Genomic DNA, 6,977 nt, shown 5'->3' with positions numbered 1-6,977 from the left:
CGTTTCGCAATTTTCTTTGTCTCGCGAAAAAAAGTGTGTAAGATTGTTTCAAGAACATTTATTTCAAAGGTTGTCATTCAGGCGCATCTTAAGAGAAACTCGCTAATATGAACAGATCTCAATTCATTTGAACTGGCAACCAAATTGTTTCCAAACTGCATTTTAATTTTTATCAAGTGCTAGTCTACTCTGTGTTTTAAAGGTGAATGGCTTTAAAGTTCGTAAGCTAGAACGTGACTGTCCTGAAAAGAATGTTGTGACTTTTACCATGATAATGTGGCGCGTTTTTGTTTCAATAGCTAACTAACAGACAAGTTTAAAGCTAAAGTCTTTTTGTAAAGGGAAACTTGCTTGATTTGAACTTGAATTTATTCTTAAAATGCTTTCCCCTTACAATTGTTGACCGTCGGGTACGGTTCGTCCAAATTTGGATACGATTCTCTTTATAGTACACGTGGATTGTTTACAGCGTAGCGGTTTTATTAAGTTTGTAATCCACCTTTGTGCATTAGCTAATGCTCTGCTGTGTTTATCTCCGCCGAAAACAGCCGAAGGTAATTTAAGTTGTATTCTGAAGGTTGTGATTTTCACTGTTGTTAATTGAACAACAATTACTTTATCGAAGATCTGAAAGAAAAAAAAATCTTTCATTTTACAACAGTCCACACGCGCGTGTTACATCGTGTCGTAGAGGCAGTTTTGTACAATGCTTCCTCGCCCTGAACTTCTGACTAAATTTAATTGGAAGATTTCAAGTACAGTACTGCTCAAAAGCAAGTTACCACCCGCTTGAAAAATCGGCAAGTACAAGGTTTACTTGAGATTTGTTTGTAAAATTCAGGAGGGCTAAAAAAACTACATAGAGCCTCCTTAAGACTGTATTAAGGCGTCACGGCGAGAAGCTGAAAGAAAGATATCATTAAATCTATTTGGCATAAATCGGCGATTTAAACGGTAAAATAATATCTATAAGTAGTATGTTTATGTTTAGTGCCCTTTTATACGATGTGACGTGATATTTTTACCTTTTTGCGAGATAAATTTCTGGTTGGCACATGTCGGCGACACTTGTTTGTGAAATGATTGCTTAGTGAAATGTTACCAGTATACAGTCCTTTGGGAAACATTTTCGTAAAGAGTTTGCCTAGAAAGGCCCAGAAAACAAAATTACTCGTGAGGTTAACTTTATAATAGATTTTTTCATTGTATGGTTGCTTTAAAGAGGCTAGGAAAAAAACACATCAAAGTTTTGGATAAACCTTTATGCCTTTTCCCTGTTTTAGGTGGAAAAAAAAAACATTCACAAGCAGGCCTTTGCGCGTGGCCTTGAAACTAGAGATACTCTGGGACGTGTGAAGTCCGAGAGAAAGACCGGTCCACCCTGTAAATGTGCCTGTGGGTGCTTCGACATAATCAACAGGATGGAAAGACAATGGATTCTGCAATTTTTCAACGAGCTGGCCAATACATCCATCCAAAACGTGTTTCTGCGTGGCTTGATTCAAACTGTTCTGGCAGAGGGAGGGCAAAAGTATCCCTCGTACCACTATTTTGTTCAAACGTCGGATCTAAGCAGAATAGAGGTATGTTGAATGTTTTAATTATTGCTATCTCTATTGCATCTTCTGTAAATCAATTACTCTACTTGAAATAGATTAATAAGAAAGCAACAAATAAAAATTGATACTATTGATTACCAATTGATTATAGGGGTACCATTTAGGGATTTTTTAAGTAAGGGACACTAAAACCGAAAGCACATGCCTAAAATGTGTTAGGAGAATTAAGATTAAAACACTGAGTAAAATTACGAATATTCTTCTCCTTAATCCTGACTCTCCTCTGGGAGAATAGGGCCATAAGATTATGAATAAACAGAGAAAAGAATTCTTAATAATTTTTTTTTTTTAATCCACCATTTCAAAGAAAAGTCCCCGCTTTTTCAAAATGAAACGATTAAGGAGCTAAAGGTGCTTCGTTACGCTGAATAGGAAATTTGTGACGTGATACAATGGATGGTACTCCTTTTGTAAAAATTATTAATCTTGATTTGCTGTTTAGGTTTGCAGAGAGGCAATGATTTCCCTTTATGGCGTGACAAAGCCACGTATAAGGACCATTAGGTCAAAACCGTGTCCTGTCGACCGATGCGGTAAACACAACAGTCGCCCGAACAGAATCAGCGAGGACGACAAGAACAAGGCAAGATATGCTTATCTTGTTATTGTTTGTTTGTTTGTTTTAGAAATTCAACCATTTAGCCAATATCCCTAAATTGGCTAAATCAATTGAATAAGGGTTTTTTTTATCTTGCCCAGCCAGCCAAAGTTTCCAGTGGATTTTACTCGTTAAATTAGCATGCCTATATACTTTGACTATTTTATGGGTGTTTTTTTGGTATAGAAATAATCATCGGTCCATCGCTTGTACTTTATTCCACTGTAGTGATTTTTAGAGTCGTCTTCAGGTCCTCTACGGTACTCAAAATGGCAACTATTGTTCTTAACATCGAAGCGCCACTCAGATCGCGTGGAAGCATTTTATTGGCTCTCTTATGTTGCCTTTGCTGATTAACCAACCAGAATGCTCTATTTCTTTAAGCCAATCAGATTCGAGAATATTTTCATGTATATTATAAGATATAATATCGAAAAATTTGTTTGTGCTCCTACGACACATTTTTCATGTTAATAATTATTAAAATAATTATTTTTGTTTCTAATATAGGTCAGAGCCCATATTGAGACATTTCCCAGACAAATGTCACATTATTCGAGAAAAGACAATGCCGGGAGAGAGTACTTAGAGGAGGGCTGGTCTGTTCAGGTCAGAAGGATGTTCACGTATTGTCTATCGAAACAATTTGCAATTTTTCGTTTCAGCTTCTTATTTGTTCAAGTCACTTAGGTCTCTTCTTTGCCTCAGGTCAATTATGTTATGCTACAAAACACAGCAGCTTGCCTTGTATGTCAATTCCAATGTAACTGCTGGTTTTCACTGTCACGCCACAAGAAAGTAAATCCAAAACTATTGAATGAAAAAACTCAACAATCTTACAGGTTGTAGAAAATTATCAGATATTCTGTTTGTCCAAGTCTCGGGTTTGTACGGTATTCCGTACTCGAGTTATCCATCAAAATGTTCTACACAAATTTACAGTGCATTGTATGGAAACGCCATGTTGGTGCCCATGCAGTTGGGCACCAACATGGCGGCTGGAAATCAATGAAAACATCTGGAATTCACTTCTGCTATAAAAGGCAGTTAGATCACTCTCATGAACAAGCAAACATTCACATAAACACTTCTCGCAAAACTTCAACTGTTCAGATTGTTAAAAATCACAAGATGAGGCATTTTTTTAAGCATACGTGACAGCCTTCTGGCGACCATCTTGATGTTGTGTGGCGTGATATTCCGAAATTCAAAATGGTCTATCTTAAAGACGGCGGTTGCTATCGAGCTAAAAACTCCAACAAGATATATATTAAGGATGTCTAATACCCAGTGAAGGATAAAAATTCAGGGGTCTTGCGATTCTTGATTTTAGAATTTTGATATGAGGGCCATATTAAGTGCTTATTTTTGTAGTTATATTTTTATTTACGCATTGTTAGTTATATTAAATATTCACTATTATCACTATCTTATTCTTATACAGCGAATGTACTTCAACTATCTTGGACAGGAAGAGCCAGCTGTTATGGAAAGGAATCGTCAGATTTTAAGGTAACAAGTTTATTATTAGTTTTCGAAGCATTTCTCTGGGACCCAAAAGATTTTAAACATTTTATTGCCTCCGTAATCTCGTTATTTTTTTTTACTGTAATATTCATCGAAAACATCAGTGTTGGTGCTAACTAGTGCTTGGCCCAGACAAACCTGGACAAAAATCTTGTCCACAGGATGTCTGCTTCTTTGTAAGCAATTGTAGGTGTTAAATCACAGCAGTTATTTGTCTCTTTGGGAAACAAAGCTGCCTTAAGTTGGCTTTCTGTGAAAAATCACAGAACGAATGACTTGTTTCATTTACCCAATCCACCATAATACATCTTTTTTCATGTGTCCTTCACCTCTTAAAATTTGTGTGGGTAAAAATCGACCTGTATTAACAGAAAGCGTTTTTTTCTCGTAGGTGTCAACAAGAAAACAGAAGGCCGGTGCCCCCTTGAATTAAGCCTGTCATCTCCCTGTTTATGTACCGCCACATTTTTAATTATGAGTTCAACTTATCATTTGCTGTTCCACGAACGGATACGTGTTCGACCTGCGACAAGCTGGTGCTGTTACTGAAAACAACTGAGGGCAGCAAAAAGAAAGAACACGAAAAGGAGCTTAGGGAGGTTAGATTCTTAATATTATATAACAGTTTTGCTAAAGGCTGGGTTAGAGGATTATTTAACAATATTTACTGTCTGAGGAATATGATTGTTTTAGAAAATTTAAAATGTGAAAAACAAGAAGTGCACATAATTTGAATAACAAAGTGAGAAAAAACATGATACAAAGCACAGTAAATTTACACCATAGCTTATTACATCGATTGCATTTTCAGTTTAAAATGAATTCCAAGGGGTTCAAAAGAGCAACAATTACATAAAACAATCTGTCGCCCTAAATATGATTCTCCCTTGCAGAATTTTGAGCCGAGTTTCTCGACTAATCGAAAGGCTTATTTTTTCATAACACACCAACCAAAAAAAATCAGGTTACTAATAATCATTATTATTATTATTATCACTAGGGAGCAAATGCTGGATTTGAGTGTAAAAGGGAAGCGAAGGGAGCCGCCATAGAGAGCTGGAAGGAGAGATCATGTGTCCTCGGTTCTGCTAGTGTAAAATATAGAAGTAAAGACGCCGTCGACATGATTACCTTTGACTTTGAACAGAACCTGCCAACTCCTAATTTGCAGCATAATGATATGTTTTACAAGCGGCAGCTCTGGACATTTAACTTTGGTATCCCCGGCTGTGTGGCCAATCAAGGTAACTTTTATCAGTGTTTCACCCTCGTTAAACATAGTTTTTATTGATTGCTTGATTGATTGATTAATTGAAGGTAACATGCTGATGTGGGATGAAACGGTAGGAAAGAGGGGATCTTGAGGTCGCTTCCTGCCTTTTTAAGTTTCTCACCAAATTCCACTCGGGAGCGAGGTATGTAAACAACTTCCTTCAACAGCTATTTGTGATCAGTGCTTGCGGCATTTAAATCAGTGGTGCAAAAGACCTTTTCGCAGTAAAAGTCATCATGTTTGGAATTTGAACTTTCCTTTTTATTGTGGCCTGCGGTAAATGAGCCATTTCAAGTCATGTTTTTAATATATTCCTCCAAAATGAAACAATCATTTAATCAGTAGTTTTTAACGGATATTAGCCTTATTAACCAATAACAATACGCTTAGAAGCTCGCTTATCGTATCTTATAAAAAAACCTGCCCGAATTCCTTTGATTGCGTATTAGTATTTTGACAGAACGCAAGTGAAATTATTTCCTAATTTCACGAGTATACCATTTGGTTACCTTTTAATATCATGGGTGACAAATTACGCTTACAATGGTAGTATTTTAACTTGTTTATAGTATCGTCATGAACGAACCGGTTGGAAACGACAGCCGTGTAAAAAGCTGAAAAATCAGCTCAATGCCATTTATGTTATCGCTTAAAGATATTAAGACAACCAAACAAACTGGCCAGAGTGAAACTCAAGCGAAAATGTGCAAAGTTTAAGCTTTAAGTTCATCTTTAAAAACCTGTACGCCATCTTGTCACTGAAACATGGGGAACGTTATCATGGCAATTTTGTTATTTCACATGTGAAATTATAAATTAGCGCTACAATTTCGCGCCAAAATGAAGGAGTAATTTGTCACCCATGATATTAAGGTTTTTATTAACATATGTCTCACGTGCCGAAGGTAATATGTTAGCAAGCTTATGTAATGGTTGTGGATTGAATTAATTTAAAACGTTTTTACAGGTTTGCATTCATAACATTTAATTATTATTTCCTTTATAGGTCAATTATCAGCTTCTCTGACAGTTGTGGCGGACAAAACAAAAACAGGAGTTGTTGCCCTATTTGCCGAGCTCCACCGGAGGGGAATCTACGAGGTGTTAAACCATCGGTTCTTAATCAGGGGCCACACCTTCTTAGAAAACAACATTGATTTCTCGCAAATCGAAAAAAGAAAGAAGAGCTAGTGTTGTTACATCCCACAAGACTGGATGAAGGTGGTGAAGACCAACCAAACGAAGCCGTTTGTCGTTACAGAGATCCAACAGAATGATCTACGGGACTGGGGATCATACCTGGCAGACAGGTACTTTCCAATCACCCACGACCGCAACAGTAATCGTGTAAAGATCCACAATGTTCACTGGCTGAACTTTGGTTGGGGTAAAGAACAACATCCAGCAACTGGCGAGATTACGATGGTCCACCATCTGGACAAAGTCTGGGTTAGGTGCGGCTTTTCAAGGGAAGAACCTTGGAAGAAGGTGAAAATCCTCCGCACCTCCAGGCTTCGGACGGGCACCCCTGGCCCCCTATATGACGGTCCGTTGAAGGTTAACGCCGCCAAGACCTTCAGGATACAGCATCTGAATTCGTCCCAGAGCTGCAGCGTCAATTCTATCTGACGATGACTGCTGCTCCGCCCAAGCAGAAGGGCGTGGAGCGCGAGGAGGGCTCTCGCAACAAAGCATAATCCTGAAGGTAAAAAAAAGGCTCTTTTAGGAGCCAACAAACAAACAACTCTTTTAGGAGCTACTTTTTTTCCTCACCAAAGTGACAGTGCTTTGTCGTAGCGGTGAGGCCCGTTTGCATGTCAATGCATTCGGCAAATCTGCCACAAATATTACAATTTTGCGTGTGTTAAGTCTATGCGAGACTATATATCAATATCTGGTAATTTTCTACAACCTATAATATTCTTGAGTTTTTTCGCTCAATAGTCTTGGATTTACATTT

At 37.7% G+C, this 6,977-nt stretch overlaps 1 protein-coding gene and 1 pseudogene across 2 annotated transcripts in view; one reads left to right on the top strand and one right to left on the bottom strand.

Annotated features, from left to right (window-relative positions):
- LOC144652173 (uncharacterized) overlaps positions 1 to 6,977 on the bottom strand; it is a 279,392-nt gene that overhangs the window by 54,196 nt on the left and 218,219 nt on the right. The gene's annotated exons all lie outside the window — the stretch shown is intronic.
- Positions 4,159 to 6,766, top strand: LOC144648431 (uncharacterized; annotated as a pseudogene). The gene is made up of 4 exons (XR_013569695.1): positions 4,159 to 4,343; positions 4,745 to 4,988; positions 5,062 to 5,159; positions 6,024 to 6,766. The product of XR_013569695.1 is annotated as an uncharacterized LOC144648431 (transcript).

Source organism: Oculina patagonica, chromosome 4, assembly GCF_052425735.1.
Source record: "Oculina patagonica isolate OP01 chromosome 4, crgOcupat, whole genome shotgun sequence".
Taxonomy (NCBI): domain Eukaryota; kingdom Metazoa; phylum Cnidaria; class Anthozoa; order Scleractinia; family Oculinidae; genus Oculina; species Oculina patagonica.
Note: the sequence above shows the minus strand (reverse complement) of the source record. Positions and strands in the feature narration are given on the sequence as shown.